The sequence below is a fragment of the Emydura macquarii genome, unplaced genomic scaffold (assembly GCF_026122565.2).
Source record: "Emydura macquarii macquarii isolate MOO-44397 ecotype Brisbane River unplaced genomic scaffold, CSIRO-AGI_Emac_v2 contig_3714, whole genome shotgun sequence".
NCBI classification, from domain to species: Eukaryota; Metazoa; Chordata; order Testudines; family Chelidae; genus Emydura; species Emydura macquarii.
This window is the reverse complement of record NW_027133851.1, coordinates 102891-120223: the sequence shown is the minus strand read 5'-3', so window position 1 is coordinate 120223 and position 17333 is coordinate 102891. Positions and strand designations below refer to the sequence as shown.

Sequence of the window (17333 nt, the reverse complement as noted above, 5' to 3'; positions counted from 1 at the left end):
AGAACGAGGTGCAGTTACCTGCCCGGATTCGCTTAGCGGGTGAGTGGCTGGGACAGGCATGGAAACCAAGCGTCCAGAGTCCTAGTTCAGTGCCCTGTCTGCTCCACCATGTCCACTTGTAGTTGACAATGGCACCTAAGGCTGTTAGGAGCCCAACTCCCAATCACTGGTCGTAGGATTTAGGTGCCTCTTATGGGAAAACCCAGCCTGTACATTTACAGCCAAACCAGTATCCTGAGAATTCCCCCCACGCCCAGGGGATGTTTTCCACCAGCTCCTTCCCATGTTTTACCATTATTTAGGAGACACCAATAACTCTGTGTCTGTTACCAAAGCCTAGATCAATAAAAACTAAACAAAGCTAAAAACGTCTCTTTCTGTCGTCTTTGTTGTCAGATCTCCCATTGTCTGTACCCTTCGTGTCTGGTGTGAGAAATCAATATGTAAAGGTTTTTTCTACATGTAGACGTTGCACCACTTTAGCTATCCTGGCAATATGCAATAAAGAGCTGGAAGGAGCTAGAGTGAGAGGCAAGCTCAGAAAGCTGAAGTGAAATTTCAGGGAGTGAGTGAGGGGAAACCCTTCGACTGGGTGAATTGCTCCAGCCCGGAAGAGCTGGGGGTAGCCTGCTATGGGAGGAAGGATTCTGACCAGAGGGCTGTTTGGGGTGTTTGCAGCTGCAGGTAAGACTTCTGGGTTTAGTTTTGAACTTGAAGTTAATGTATGAAACCAATGGGAGAGCTGTTGTGATTTGCACTGGAGAAAGCCTGTGTGGAGTTTATTGGGGAACAAAGAAGGGAAACTGAGGTGCGGGGCCGATTTTTAGGCTACTCTGAGGCTTCAGGTGGTGCCACGCAGGATCCACTCATCCACAGCGAGTCGATGCAATTATAGTGATGCGCTTATATCGATATAGTTCATTCACATATGGGAATGGCAATAAGACAGACCAATGCTGGAGACCTCCACATTTGGAAACTGTGGCTGCACTAGAGGTTGTACTGACATGACATAAAGTCACACCACTAACCAAATAGTGATACTGGTGCAAAATCTGGGTGGAGACCTCGCCCAACAAGTGAGCCCCAGTGAAAATACGTCAGGACGTTTGTGGCTATGAAATGAACTCCGATAATCCAAGGAAAGGGGCTTTTGCATTAACATGAGTGCTGATAATTTCCCAAATCAAAAAGGGCTGACTGATGGAAAGAGAGGCTGGTGTGAATAACGCACAGCTGGACACTTGGGTGCGTCTACGCTGCCGCCGGGGCTATGGTGGATAATGGAGGGTGAAGTCTGGTAAAGGTTGGATTAGGGTGTAAAACAGGCACTATGGGGAAGACAAGGTTAATGTGGCCAGGATTTTATGTGTCTCGTCTAACAATCTCTGGATGGCAGCTGACCACAGGAATGACAAATGGACAGTAATAAATATTAAACCACAATTTCAGTAACCAAAAATTGAGTGATTAATAGTCGATAAACTCGGAATTAAAAATGAAAGCCACAGTGTGACAATTCAGGGCCATCCCGGGGTTATAGCCCATTTTCAGTTTAGATCTGTCTCCTTCAAAGAGTTAAGCAAAGAGATTTCATCTTTATCTGCAATATGTTTGCCAGAGATCAATTAAAAAAACAAACAAAAACCCGCCTGCTTTTAAAAATGCAATTATAGGAGACCCAAATATTCAATATTGGGCGTTATGAAAACAAAGCTTTGACAACACAAAATTATCCCCATGGGTGATAAAGGACTGAGACCTCATTACATGGCTATGGAGCAAATTATGCTACTAGAGGACTGGGACTAACAATTTTCTAGTTTGTTTTTCATTCAGAACTAAGTGTATATTTGTATTCTTCCATAAAAGCTGGAACGAACCTTTTCTTCAGGGGAAGAAGGGACAGTATGTCACAAACTGGACACAATACACCAAATGCGGCCTCACCAATGCCGAATAGAGGGGAATAATCACTTCCTTCAATCTGCTGGCAATGCTCCTACTAATGCAGCCCAATATGCTATTAGCCTTCTTGGCAACCAGAGCACACTGCTGACTCATATCTAGCTTCTTATCCACTGTCACCCCCAGGTCCTTTTCTGCAGAACTGCTGCCTAGCCCATCGGTCCCCAGTCTATAGCTGTGCATGGGATTCTTCCGGCCTAGATGCAGGACTCTGCACTTGTCCTTGTTGAACCTCATCTGATTTTTTTTGGCCCAATCCTCCAATTTGTCTAGGTCACTCTGTATTCTACCCCTACTTTCCAGCATATCTACCACTCCCCCTAGCTTAGGATCATCCACAAACTTGTTGAGGGTGCAATCCATCCCATTATCCAGATCATTAATGACGATGTTGATACTGACACACAGTGATTCCTGCCTAGAAATTAAGGTTGATCTTGGGTTTAATGCACTTGCACTAAAAACTCTGTTTAATTCCTGTCTTTGACATGGATGCCGTATGTGGCATTAAGTAGGTCACTTAAGTTGAAGTTCACAAACCAAAGTTAGTGGGAGTTGTGTGTCCAAATCCCCCAAGCAGGCTAGGAAACTTCAACCTTAAACACTGTGGATTGGTCTTCAGCTGGTAGAACCCAGCTGTCACTCTTCTGGAGCCAGAGCCCCACCTGGCGTAAATCAGCTATGACTCCACTGGAGTCACAAACTCCTTGTCTGAATTTACATAAATTAGACTCATAGACTTTAAGGTCAGAAGGGACCAATATGATCATCTAGTCAGACCTCCTGCACAACGCATACCACAGAACCTCACCCACCCACTCCTGAAATAGACTTCTAGCCTATGACTCAGTTATTGAAGTGCTCAAATCATGGGTTAAAGACTTCACGGTACAGAGAATCCATCAGCAAGTGGATTACTTAAGTGTCCCTGTGCCTCGGTTTCCCCCCTGTAAAATAGGGGTAATCACACTTCCCAACCTGACTGCGGCATTGTGATGTTTAAGTCTGTTCATGATTAAGGGATGCTCAGATACCACACTGATGAGGTCTATGTAAATACCTAGGAAATACAGATAAGTGGATTTGCAGCATCTGGGAATCTAACCTTCAGTGTCTCAGTTTCCCTCTCTTTAACGAGAGGATCAAGCCCTCTCCCTACTTCACAGGACTGATGGAAGGTTACATTTATCGTTGGCTGTGGCGTGCTCAGACTCTGCCATGTTTGGCATCGTTTAGCTACCTAAATAGACATTGCAATCACAAGGAATGGGTTCTCAGCTAGATCCCACTGAGATCACAGGCCAAGTTCTCATTGGCTTCAGTGTTACCAGCACTGGGCCTACATGTGTTACTGGCTGATGAATTAACACTACAAAGGCAAATCTCTGTGGGTGCCTGGGGCACTGTGATCTGACCCAAGTGCCGAGTGCCCCAACATGGCTAATGAGATGTTTTGGTTTATCAATTTTAGACTCAAATTTTACAGCCAGCAGGGACCATCATGATCATCTAGTCTGCCCTCCTGTATATCGCAGGCTGCAGAAACTCACCCACCCACTCCTGTAATAGACCCATAACCTCTGGCTGAGTTACTGAAGTCCTCAAACCTTTATTTAAAGACTTCAAGTTACAGAGAATTTACTATTTACTCTAGTTCAAACCAGCAAGTGATCCTTGCCCCGCACTGCAAAGGAAGGAGAAAAAAACCCTGGTTTCTCCCAACCTGACCTGTAGAAGAATTCCTGTCCAACCCCAAGTATGGCGATCAGTTTGACCCTGAGCACGTAGGTGAGAGCAACCACCAGGCAGCTGGGAAAGAATTCTCTGTAGTAACTCAGAGTCCTCCCCATCTAGCGTCCCCTCTCCAGCCGTTGGAGATGTTTGATAATAGCAGTTTTGGATGTGCCATTTTGGCAGATGAACAGGAAGCATTTGGAAATGGATCATCATATAAAAGGAAAAGGAAAAGATGGGGAATGTGGCTCTAATCAAAGAAATTCTGTTTGCTTTATGATTACTAGAGAGCAGCAAAGGATAAAAAATTAGAAGGAAGCAACGTTCTGGGTGCCACATTTCAGGAAAGATGTAGATAAATTGGAGAATGTCCAGAGAAGAGCAACAAAAATGATTAAAGGCCTAGAAAACATGACCTGTGAGGCCAACTGATAAAACTGGGTTTGTTTAGTCTGAAGAAGAGAAGACTGAGGGGGGACATGATGACAGTTTTGAACTTCATAAAAGGTTGTTACAAGGAGGAGCGAGAAAAATTGTTCTTTTTAACTTCTGAGGATAGGATGAGAAGCAATGGGATTAAATTGCAGGAAGGACTTTTTAGGTTGGACATTAGGAAATACTTCCTGACTGTGAGGGTAGTTAAGTGTGGGAATAAATTGCCCAGGGAGGTTGTGGAATCTCCATCACTGGAGATTTTTAAGAGCAGATTAGACAAACACCTGTCAGGGATGGTCTAGATAATGCTTAGTCCTGCCATAACCGCAGAGGACTGGATTCGATGACTTCATCGTGAAGTCTCTTCCCGTCTTACGATTCTATGGTTCTATGATTAGAGGAACTGGATGGAAGATGATAATTCATAGATTTTTAAGGCCAGAAGAGACCACTGTGATCTTCTAGGCTAACCTCCTCTTTTAAACACAGGCCATAGGACATCCCTGAATTAATTCCTGCTTCAAGTCCATTAGTTGTGGTTGCACTAGAGCAGATCTTTCACAAAACAAATTCTGTCAGAGCCAGCTCCTCTGTGAAATGACAATGATGAGTACAAATCAAAATACATTGCTCATGTTACTCTTATTATTGTATTGCCATGACCATCAGTTATTGATAGCAATCAAATAAGCAATTTTCAAAGTAGTCTAAGCAAGCTCCAGCCCATATATTATTATTATAGCACCCTGAGGCCCTAACTGAAATCAGACTGCTCTCTTCTCCCACTGATACTGATTTGCCACAGGTGATACTCCTTTGACAGAAATGGAGTTATTATAGATGCCTAGACTTTAAGGTCAGAAGGGATCATTATGATCATCTAATGTGACCTCCCGCACACTTAAAGATCTTCACATAGAACTGGCTCCTGTATTATTTTTGAACATTTTTGTTCCAAAACAATTTGCTGAAAATAAATTATATTTTTGAACGTCCCCCAAAAGTATATATGTTTATTTCAAATGGCAATTTTAAACCTTTGTTTCTCTTTTCAAAAACAAACAAAACTATAGTTCTGTTTTCAGATTTCCACTCATACCTTTCTCTTCCTAGTAACAGTGGGAAAAATTAGAAGAGTGAAAGGAAAAATGTAGGGGAAAAGCAGGGGGAAAATCACATCATACACACTTTGTCTCCTTTTTTAAAAAAAAATTGCCAGATTTTCAGTGGAAGAGAGAGTAAAAAACAGGGAGGGAAATTGGAAAAATAAAAACAAAATTCTGAAAACCAAAAGTCAACCAACATTTTATTTTGTTTTCAAAACCCAAACAAAACATTTTCTTATGGCATGGTTAAAACAAAACAAAACAAAACAAAACAAAACAAAACAAACAAAATTATTTTTATAGTGTTATTTCCTCATTTTTCCACATTAAAATGCACTAATATACAACTTTTTGTGAAAATAATTATATAAAATTATCATTTGATTAAAAATGTTTGCATTAAACATTAAAAGCTTTTGATTAGTTGTAGGAGTTACTCCTGTTTTACACCACGAAAGAGGGAGGAGAATTAGCCCCTGTGACTCCAGTGGTATTACTCCTGATTTACATCTGGGTGTGAGATCAGTGAATCAATACCATGGACTTTACTAGAATTCCTCCACATGTATCCCAGGAAGAGGGAGGGGAGAATAAAGTGCAGAGTGTTTGATTTTTGGAAAACTAAGTCTGAGTTTTTCAAATTCATTTAGAGGAACCGGATTCCCAGACCCCTCTTTTAACTGTGAAAGTTTAAGCCTAAAGCACTTCTGGACACAAATTCATAAATACAAATACTTAGTCTATTACACTAGCTTGGATTTTTGAGACATTGACCACCAGTTCAATGTGTCTTTATTCTCCATTTAACAACGTTAAGATTTCTTGGGAAACTTGAATTTTCCAAATAGTTTCCACAGAGCAGTTTTCACATCTTTGTTTTTCAGGCTGTAGATTACGGGGTTTAACATGGGTGTTAAGATGTTGTACTGGATGGAAATTATTCTATCAAGATCAGATGCTTCAGAGGCAGGCTTCATGTACCGGAAACAACCTGTGCCGTAGTATAAAATAACCATCGTGAGGTGGGAGCTGCAGGTGGAGAAGGCTTTACGCCTCCCCTCTGCCAAGCGTGTCCTCAGGATGGTGGAGATTATGTAAATGTAGGAGACCAGGGTGAGGAGCTTGATTCAAAAATGATAGCAGATGTAAGAAGCACCAGTCTAGGGGCCAGTGTCTCAGAACAGGACAACACTAGGAGCGGAGGGGGCTTGCAGCTGAAATGGTTGATTTCATTGGGACCACAGAAGTGTAAGCTTAATACAGAGACAGTGTTGGCCAATGCATACAAGAACCCAGATATGCAAGAGCCACAAAGCAAGTGACAACAGACTTGCTTATTCATGGTCCCCACGTAATGCAGCGGGTTGCAGATGGCAGTGTACCGATCATACGCCATTGCCGAGAGAATGAAAACTCCAGTGCCACCTGACAAAAGGAAGAAGAAGTTCTGTGCAAAGCAGCCGTTGGCTGATATTGTCTTTCTCTCTGCTAGGAAGTTCTGCAGCATCTTAGGGACGGTGACTGAGGAATAGCAGATGTCCACAAAGGACAAATGGAACAGGAAGAAGTACATGGGGGTGTGGAGTTGAGGATCGCTGCTTATCACCAGCATGATCCTCATGTTCCCCAACAGGGTTATAGCATAAATAACCAAAAACACCAGGAAGAGGAAGAACTGGAGGTGTGGGTCATTGGAAAGTCCCAGGAGGATGAATTCTGTCACCATGGTTTGATTTTCCATATTCATGTATTCCTCAACATGATGAGCTGTAAAACATAAACTGAAGGAGTCACATAATAAAAATACATTAACAAAACGAGGACCTCAGTCCTCAATCCTACCACATCCTTGGGTGAATAATTTTTCATCACGCTGAGCATCAGTTTCCCTGTCTGTAATATGTGGATAATGATAGGGATGCTCCTTTAAAAAACTATCTGAGAACTGCTGATGAAGCTTTAATGATAAAGTTTGCAGACATCACAAAATTTGGGGGAGTGGTAAATAATGAAGAGGACCGATCACTGATGAAGAAGAATCTGGATCACCTGATAAGATGGGTGTAAGCAAAAATAGGTGTTATTCAATATGTCTACATGTAAATGTATATATATATGGGAACAAAGAATGTAGGCTGCATTTACAGGATGGGGGACTCTATCCTGGGAAGAAGTGATTGAAAAAGACTAGGGGTTTATGGTGGATAATTAGCTCAACTTGAGCTCTCAGTGCATCATTGTGGTCAAAAGGGCTAATGCGATCCTTCGATCTATAAACAGGGGAATCTAGGGCAAGAGTAGAGAGGTAATTTTACCTCTGTGTTTGGCATTCGTGTGACTGCTGCTATAATACTGTGTCTAGTTTTGGTTCCCACAGTCCAAGAGGGATGTGGATAAATTGAAGAGGGTTCAGAGAAGAGCTACAAGAATCATAAAGGATTAGAAAACCTGCCTTTGATAGACTTAAAAAACTCTATCTATTGAACTCAATCTATTTAACTTAACAAAGAAAAGGTAAGTGGGTGGCTTGATCACGGTCTATAAGAATCTACATAAGGAACAAATATCAGGTAACAGGCTCTTCAATCTTGCAAAGAAAGGTATAACATGATCCAATGGCTGGAAGTTAAAGCTAGATGTATTCAGACTGGAAATAAGGCATAAACTGATAACAGTGAGAGCAATAATTTGACTAGGGTCATGGTGGATTCTCCATCACTGAGAATCTTAAAATCAAGATTGGATGTTTTTCTAAAAGATCGGCCCTACAACTAATTTTGGGGACGTTCTCCGACCTGTTCTATATAGGAGTTCAGACTAGATTACCACAATGGTCCTGCTGGACTGTGGAGTCTATGAAAATGCTATATACAGGCAGGTGCTATCATTATTATTCATCCACTACTTTCATGCTACCAGACACCCAGACTGTAAGTTCACCCAGGCATGAGGGCTATCCAAAAGGATTTAGGCACCCAACAACCAATTTAGTACCATAAATTCCAGATATAGGTGTCACTGAGATTCACCAAACACCTTCTCATCTGCCCCTGAATCCTGTAGGCCTCTAAACTCACCCAGCACCTAAATTTCCACCGTGTAAGCTCCGTAGGCACCTATGTTTCTGCTACTTGGCATGTGCAGTGTTATGCATTGACACCTGTTTCCAGCCTGTGCCCTTGAGCAATGTATGAACCAGGGGCAGACAGGTGTTCCTCCATCTAACTTGTCCGTGTGTCCCTTGGGTGTGCTCAGACCACGCCTAACTCAGCACAAAATGGCCAGGAGGGAGAGGCCATCTCTGATGACCTTTAGCCCACTGGTTAGTGAGCTCATCTGCATGTAGGACATCACTAGCGAAAGTCCCCCTCTGCCTGAAAGGGAGCCAGGATTTGAAGAGGGCAGTGCCATCTGTCTGGTGAGTGCCCACATTTCTGGGCTATTCTGATGCAGGGCTCCCTCAATATCCATCCATCTGCCACCATTTAGAATATGCCTAGCTCCATTCTATCTGGAACCCCCCTTCAAGTAGTTGAAGGCTGCTATTAGATTTCCCCTCACTCTTCTCTTCTGCGGACTAAACAAGCCCAGTTCCCTCAGCCTCTCCTCAGAAGTCGTGTGCTCCAGCTCTCTAGGACTTGGAAGTGAAGCATTTGAGTCTTTGCTCAGCCATGAACTGCCTGTGGGATCCTGCGCATGTCAGCATAAACCAGATTTTTCAAGGCATTCCAGCACCTAACGACACAGTCACATGTCTAGAGGGTTTGCAGACGTGTCTACATACCTAACTCCCATTGAGTTCAATAAGAATTAAGTATCTGGGTTGGATCAAGTTATGTGTGCTTTTGAAAATCTCACTGATGCTATCTCCATCTTTAGGCACTGCAATATCTTGAAAAATCTGGTTCTTGGTCACAGGCTGCCTCAGTTCCTCACCTGTAATAAGAGGGATAAAGGCACGTCCCTCTCTCACGGGGTGTCTGAGGATAAGGATGTTAACAATTGTTAGATACTGAGACACTATGGTAATATAAGTATGATAAGTACTGAAAATAGACCGCACTTTCCATGCCTAGATCTAAAAGCACTTTACATTGCAGATAAATGTCATCATCACCATTTTAGAAATGGGCAAAATGAAGAAAAAATCCTTTCCGATATTCAGTGGCAGCACTGGGAATAAAACCAAGGTCTCCTGAATGCCAGTGGTGATTATTTCATTTTCTTTAGAAAAGGAGAGGTGCACAAACCAACGTTAAACTGAATGAAACTGACCTGGAATTCAGGCACTGATCACAGACAATATGAGGTTTCATTGCTATCATGAAATGTGCAGACCTGCTCAAGTGTACATCTAATTCCTCTGAGGAAAGTCACTGAAAAACTTACTCTCGGCAGGAAAATTTCTGCAAAGAGAGGGGATCTGTAGAGCCTTGAACAATCACTGAAAATGTAAGACCCTCTCCTCCACCTGGCTGAGAGATTAACATTTTATACCTGAAAAATGTATGAAAAAGTCCATCTTCTTTCGCTTAAGACCTAATCCCTGATGTTTCTCCTGCTTACCAACCTTCCCCTTATTCTGGGCCAGTAACTAATTACACTTAACCTACCATGTGTTAGAAATAACCAGACAGGTTGTCCCGGGGGTGGATTGGGGAGATGGAACCCTTTATTGCCTGCTCGTTCCACCTCGATGCTGCGAGTGAGCAACGAGGGGGTTGCTTTACAATTCTTTTATCCATACCAGTATGTAAATGTACACATTTCCAGCAACTCCCCATAGACCCTTATTTGGTTACACTGACACCTATAGAATGAATATTAACAACTACATAATGAATATAATTACACCCGCCCCTGTTTGTTGTTTACAGGATTACCATACAGAGGGCAGGTACATCACCTTAAAACCTATACATTTTACACTAACATTCTTTGAAGTAAAGGCATGCCAGAGGGGAAGGAAAATAATGCTTTCTTCCCACCAAAGACTTGCACAGGAGTAGTGATAGACTCATCCCCTGCGCAGATGGCCAGGAAGGGAGGAGAAGAAGAGAGATAACAGACTCTAACTAGAATTCATACCAATTAACAGAAACAAGGTTTGCCCTTGCCTTGACCCCATTCCCTCTAGTTTAGGCCTGACTACTTGTCCAGCTTTTAATTCTTTACTCTCCTACAGAAGAATTTACCCCATTACAGTGACCTGGATAAGTTTATGGGTGTTAGGTGTGTAGGTGCTTTTGAAAACTTAACTACTAACTAGGGTGACCAGATAGCAAGTGTGAAAAAACAGGACAGGGTGTGGAGGGTAATGGTTGCCTGTATAAGAGAAAGCCCCAAATATCAGAACTATAAAATCAGGACACCCTGGTCATGCTACTACTAACTATGGTATGTAATCTATCATTTAAACCAGCTTCTGTACCAGACAACTGGAGGATAGCTAATGTGACACCAATTTTTTAAAAAGTCTCCAGTGGTTATCCCAGTAATTACAGGCTGTTAAGCCCAACTTCAGTATCAGCCAAATTGGTTGAAACTATAGTAAAGAACAAATTATCAGATACATAGATGAACACAATTTGTTGAGGAATGGTCATCATGGCTTTTGTAAAGCAAAAACATGCATCACCAATCTACTAAAATTATTTGATGGGGTCAACAAACATGTTATGTGATCACAAGGTGATCAGGTGGATATAGAGTACTTGGACTTTCAGAAGGTCTTTGACAAGATCCATCACCAAAGGCTCTTAAACTGGTAGTTGTGCTCAAGGCAGGATTAAATCAACTTAAAAAGAGTAATTCATTTATAGCTTTTAGCCTAGAGGTTGTGATATCCCTAGTGCAAGCCCTCCGTCCGCCTCAGGATGAGAAGAGGGTTGAACAGGAATCTGCCATCTCTCAGGTGGGTGTCCAAACTATTGAGCGATGGGGTATTTGGATCTGCAGCTCCCGCCATCTCTTCTCTTCAGGTGTTACATTTTGGATGAATAAAATGAGTCATGGGGCAGGGAAGAAATAGAAAAAGTGCACGAAAGTGACTCTGTAGCATGGTGGTATATTCACTCACTTCCTGTGTTGCTTTAATTATTTATTCATAGTGGAACTGCATCAGCAAGAGAGATTAATGGATTGCCCACATCAGAACATCCATTAGCCCAGCAGTTAGCACCTTCCATGGGAGGTGGCAGAGTCCTGTTCAAATCACTTCTTCTCCTGAGGCAGAGGGTGATTTGAACCAGTGGTCTCCCACAAATGTAGCATCCATCTTCAAAACAGGGAAGGAAGAGATTCCACACAACTACAGACCGATCAGCCTCACCTCAGTCCCTGGAAAAATCATGGAGCAGGTCCTAAAAGAATCCATTTTGAGGCACTTGGAGGAGAGACAGGTGATTGGCATGGATTCACAAAGGGCAAGTCATGTCTGACCACCTGATTGCCTTCTATGATGAGATGATTGGCTCTGTGGATGTGGGAAAAGTGGTGGATGTGATATACTTTGACTTTAGCAAAGCTTCTGATATGGTCTCCTAAAGTATTCCTGCCAGCAAGTTAAATAAATAGGGGTTTGACACATAGACTATAATGTGGATAGAAAGCTGGCTAGATCATCGGGCTCAATGGATAGTGATCAATGGCTCGATATCTAGTTCACACCCAGTAACAAGTGGAGTGCCTCGGGGATGAGTGCTGGGGCCAGTTTTGTTTAACATCTTCATTAATGATCTGGGTGATGGGGTGGATTGCACCATCAGCAAGTTTGCGAATGACTCTAAACTGGGGGGACTGGTGGAGGTATAGGATACGGAACAACCTAGACAAATTGGGGGACTTTACTGCAGAACTGCTGTCTTGCCAGTCGGTCCCCATTCTGTAGTGCAGGAGAACAAGGAGCAATGATCTCAAATTGCAGTGTGGGAAGTCTAGGTTGGATATTATGGAAAACCTTTTCACTAGGAGGAAGGAGAAGCACTGGAGTGGGTTACCTAAGGAGGTGGTGGAATCTCCATCCTTCTAGGTTTTTAAGGCCTGGCTTAACAAAGCCCTGCCTGGGATGATTTAGTTCAGGTTGGTCCTGCTTTGAGCAGGGGGTTGGACAAGATGACCACCTGAGGTCCCTCAACCCCTCATCTTCCATGATTCTATAATTCTATGATCCTGGGTGAGTACCCATACCACTGGACTAAAGCTATATGGGAGGGCTTTCTTCCCCTCTCTCTGCCCGTTGTAAGAAATGCTGTAGTCACAGGACTCCAAAAAAGGTTCACAGCTGAGGATCCCAAACACAAATCATTGAAAGAGGCAGTGCTTAACACAACCCCCTTTCCTCAGCATCTCCTACTGGCTAGCTTAGGCGAGGGGCCAGCCAGGGTTCTTTCTTTACAATAGCTGTTCTCAGAAAACTATCTCCCTGCATTCCTTGAATGGGAAGACTCAGCACCTAACGAAGGCTTTGTGAATCCCAGTTATTTTCAAGGCACCTAGAAGTTAGTAGTTGTGACTCTGACCATCAAAACACTTACATCCTGTTGTGAATCTAGGCTTAGGTGCCCATATACCCTGATGAACCAGGCCCACGGTGCCTGAAATGTAGGCACAGAAATACCTGTCTTTTTGTGGATCTAGTCCCAAATGACTTCTTTAGAACTGAACTAATTTAGACCAAATGAGGATCTGGTTTTTGCAGTATCTCAATAGCTTTGGTAACTGCTGGAAAATGGTGAACAACGTGACACCTGCATCTGGTAGTGGGTTTTGGGGTCTAGATCCACTAAGGGAACTTAGTCTTATACGGGGCTATAAGGAGGTGCCTTCCTCTTCTCTGGTGTGAATCAGGAATAATTCCACTGAAGTCAATGTAGTTGTACTTTTATAAAGCTTGTGTCAGTGAGAGAGGAACAAGACCCATTCTTTCCATTTGAAAGAGGCTGTGAATTTCATGACATGAGGACATGAAAACACTTGTATTTTTTGATTTGGCCATGAAATGAAATCAACGCTATGTCCCAATACTCCAGGTTTCCTACAGCCAAAATCCATTTGTCTTCAGTGGAGATTTTGGTGGTATATCATAGAACCATAGAAGATTAGGGTTGGAAGGGACCTCAGGAGGTCATCTAGTACAATCTGCTGCTCAAAGCAGGACCAACACGAACCAAATCATCCCAGCCAGGGCTTTGTCAAGTCGCACCTTAAAAACCTCTTAGGATAGAGATTCCACCAACTCCCTAGGTGTTATGCCAGGCACCGCTGCTCACAGCTGCCTGCAGGTTCTGGATACCAGGTGAGGAATAAAAACATGCCCACACCACTTAGGTACACTTATCTTTAATCACGTCTTACGCTCCAAACAGCAACGGGAGACTCTATGGCGAGCTGCGAAGCGGGCTGCTTCGGGATTTTGCCACGCAATCCAAGTGGATTCATGGCTGAGTCTCATTGCGCAATTTGCATTTCAAGCTTTTATACAGCGTTCTGTAGGGAACAGCAGCATTGGCTAATTTACAGCACCTGACCTTGCTTCCTCACTTTCCTCCTCTTTTGGCACCACACACAAATTCACACAGCCTTGCACAGCCTGTTTACCAAGCTGAGCAGTGCCCCTTATCAAACCGGTTCTGACCAGGCCCATCAAGCCCCTATCTCTGTCCAACGCGTCACAAATATCTTCCGCGGCCTACACGAGGTAACACATTCCACTGCTTTACCACCCTCCTAGTGAAAAAGTTTTTCCTAATATCCAACCTAGACCTCCCCCACTACAACTTGAGACCACTTCTCCTTGTTCTGTCATCTGCCGTCACTGAGCACAGCCTATCTCCATTCTCTTTGGAACCTTATTTCAGGTAGTTGAAGGCTACTGTCAAATACCCACTTACTCTTCTCTCTTAAAATGTTCTTCCTATTTTTATCAACCGTTTCAGGAATAACAGTGAAGGGATCTATGATAGTTTCTTGAATAGAATAGAACAGAACAGAATAGAATAACATTCTAACCTGTTGGCTTCTGGACAGGCCAGCTCCAGAAAAAGTCTCTTCACTTTGTTATTGCTTACCATTTTTCCCAACACAGTCCAGTTCTGTTCACCTGATGGACATGAATCCTGGGATGTCTATCTATCTATCTATCTCCCCCATGTATGTGTGTGTAGGTAGCTCTGGAATTCACAATGGAAGCTTTTGAGGATGGAGTTTTTAAAATTATGAAGGGAATGAGGAGCACAAATCTGACTGAAAGTCAATGTAACTTGTGTTTCAATCCTAGCACCCTTAAGCCCTTCTTCAAATCAAAATCTGCATGACCGTGGGTGACAGATTTAACGGAATGGGACTGTTAAAAAAGATTTTGTGGGACCTTTGGAAGATGGGATCTATTTAAAAGTTCAAGGTTAAAGTGTTTGTTTTTTCAAAACTGGCAGTTCTGTAATGAGAGGCTGCTTAAGAGCATCTATCCCTCACTCCCCACCAGGCAAAACTTAAGTGTGCTGACCCACTCCGTAGTACTCAGAGCCTGAACTCTAGCCTGATCCAAAATGTTTACACAGGTATTTTCAGGAATGTAACACATTCCTTGCGAGCCCAAATTGCAGACTTGGGCTCTGAGATTCGCTGCGGTTGGATCCTCCTTGCTGTGTAGAAAAAACGTTAAGATGTTGTAGTCGGGAGGTGTGGTCTCCCTCTGAGATTGATGGAGAGGGAGAGCCAACCCCCCCGCCGGGGGTGGGAACCCAGGAAGGCAACACCTGACCGGAAGCAGGTAGGTGGGGCTAGACCTTTAAAACCCAGGCCTGCTCGCTCAGTCAGGGGCCAGTGGCTGAGGGAGAAGGACTCCTCTCCCTTGGTGCTTGAGCCTAGGGCAATGCCCCACGTCAACCCAGAGGAGAAGTTGCCGGATCTATCCATGATGTGGAGCCCTGCAGATCTGGAGGAGCTGCCTGAACCATATGAGCGGAGGGAGACCCCTGGATCCTATGACCCGGAGGAAGGCCTGCCCGAGCTGCCTACTGCCTGGGAACCTGAGGACTTAGAGGAACTGCTCTCCACAGAGGACCCTGTACAGTTTCTGGACCTGCCACTGGTGGACGGTGAGGGACTCGTGGGACTCCCACACACCATCTACCTCAGCAACCCAGAGGGAGACGACTAGCCCCAGGAACTCTAGGGAGAGGGTGGGAAGAAGAAGCTCAGGGAAGCCGATTATGGTCTGAGCTGACACTTGCTGTGAGTCAGTGTGTTTTGGCTGGAGCCCCGCTGACCCAGAGAGGGACACCCCCTCACTGACAAGGCCCTGCCTGGGACGCAGTGGAGGCGGGTGGTCCTGCATCCCTCTCCCCCCTTCCCTACCCCAACCTGAGATTGATGCAGAGGGAGAGCCACCATCACCGATCTCTACAGGGGATCTTCTACACGTGAAAATAGGTGTCTAGTGTCATTTTCAAAAAGTAATTTTCTGGTCCTCAGGGTTGGGAAGGAAAGCCTGAAAATGTTACTGAGGTCTAAGACAATAGCCAAGTGAAACTGACAAAGCAACATACACCAGAGTTTGCGGAGAGTCTGAGCTAATTGCTCTGAGATCGTTGAGCTGCCCTGAGCGTGTAACCGATGCAGCAACATTACTCTCTTCCCACTTTCTCCCAGGATACCTCGAAGGTGGCTTCCCATCTTCTGGAGTAGGTCCTTTCCAGGGTGGGTGTGTCTGTTTCAACTTTTCTTCCCACTCTCAATCCCTTTCTATTCCTGTTATGCCACCTATCAGCCCCAGGACTCATTGATAAGTTTGTTTGCTGGCTGGGTGCCCATCTGACAGATTTCTGTCTACTAACAATTATCGTGACATCTTACAATCTGCCACGGGTATTAAAATGGGACTGTGGTGTTGAGCAATGAGCATCTCAGATACAGGAAAAAACATCAAACCAGACCTCGTGTTACAGATATTCAGCTCATGTAAACTGACATCGCTTCACAGCACTATGCAAATTTAACCCTCCTGGGATCTGACCCCAATGATTGCGGATGTACAGCACGAGCCCGTTCATTACAATGTAGCTTTGCTGATTTACATCAGCTACGTATCTGGCCCTTCATATTTCTCCCATCTCTCTGACCTACCTACACCCACTGTGAATGGAACATTTTTTAAACGTCATGCAGTGTTGAATATGCAGCCAAAGGAGCCTTTTATTTCAGTGGTTTGTCTACACCACGACTTTGCCACTGTCAGATTAACCTATCTGGATCGATTGAGTGGTCAGTGAAGACCCGCTCAACCGATATAGAAGTCGACGCTGTAAAACCACCCCCTCAAGGGGTGTAGCGCTGCATAGACGGGAATGTGGAGCCCATCGGCTCTGCAGAAGACACCGTGCGGAAGGGAAGCACGGCAGTCGACAGGAGTTAAGCAAGCTACTCTGCGAAGCTTGTGTATCTCCTGTCAGCTGCTGCTATATCTCCAGGGAAGTGCAGACCAGGGCAAAGAAAGAAAGAAGGAAAGAAAGTTGGACCATCCATCCCAATAAAATGCTGAAGATCAGTCACAGCAACACTGAATTCTTCCAAAGTTCTATCACTAATGGGAATGAATCACTACTTAACCATTAAAAGTTACACTCTTGCCATGAATCCCAAGGGACAAAGTGAGGCGTCAAAGTGCAGACTGCAAAGGAACTTTGGATTCTCCTTTGGCTCAAGTTCACACACCAAGAAAAAGGAAAGAAAATGGATTTGAAGCACAGTAATGAGCTAGAACTGACAGCTGGTGTAAACCGACCGTAGCTCTGTGGAAGTCAATGGGCCAAGTCCCCAGTTTTGTGAATGGATATAGCTCCATTAGAGTCAGTGTGGCCAGATACCCTGTGTGGGTAAATCAAGGGAACTCTATGGAAATCAAATGTTCAGAATCCTAGTTGGTGTGATTCAGCTGCAGTGCCTTTGAAATCAGAGGGCCAGATCCCCCGTTGACACAAAAAGGCCTAGCTACTCTGAAAGTCAACGGAACTGAATCGATTTACATCAGCTCAGGACTTGGCCCTTAGTTTTTAGTGTTTGTTTCTGGATGTCTCTTAGTGACCTGCTTCA

General features: G+C 43.9%; 1 pseudogene; it reads right to left on the bottom strand.

Annotated features, from left to right (window-relative positions):
- Positions 1-6055: 6055 nt before the first annotated feature.
- On the bottom strand, positions 6056-6990 carry LOC137146128 (olfactory receptor 5B21-like; annotated as a pseudogene).
- Positions 6991-17333: the final 10343 nt, after the last annotated feature.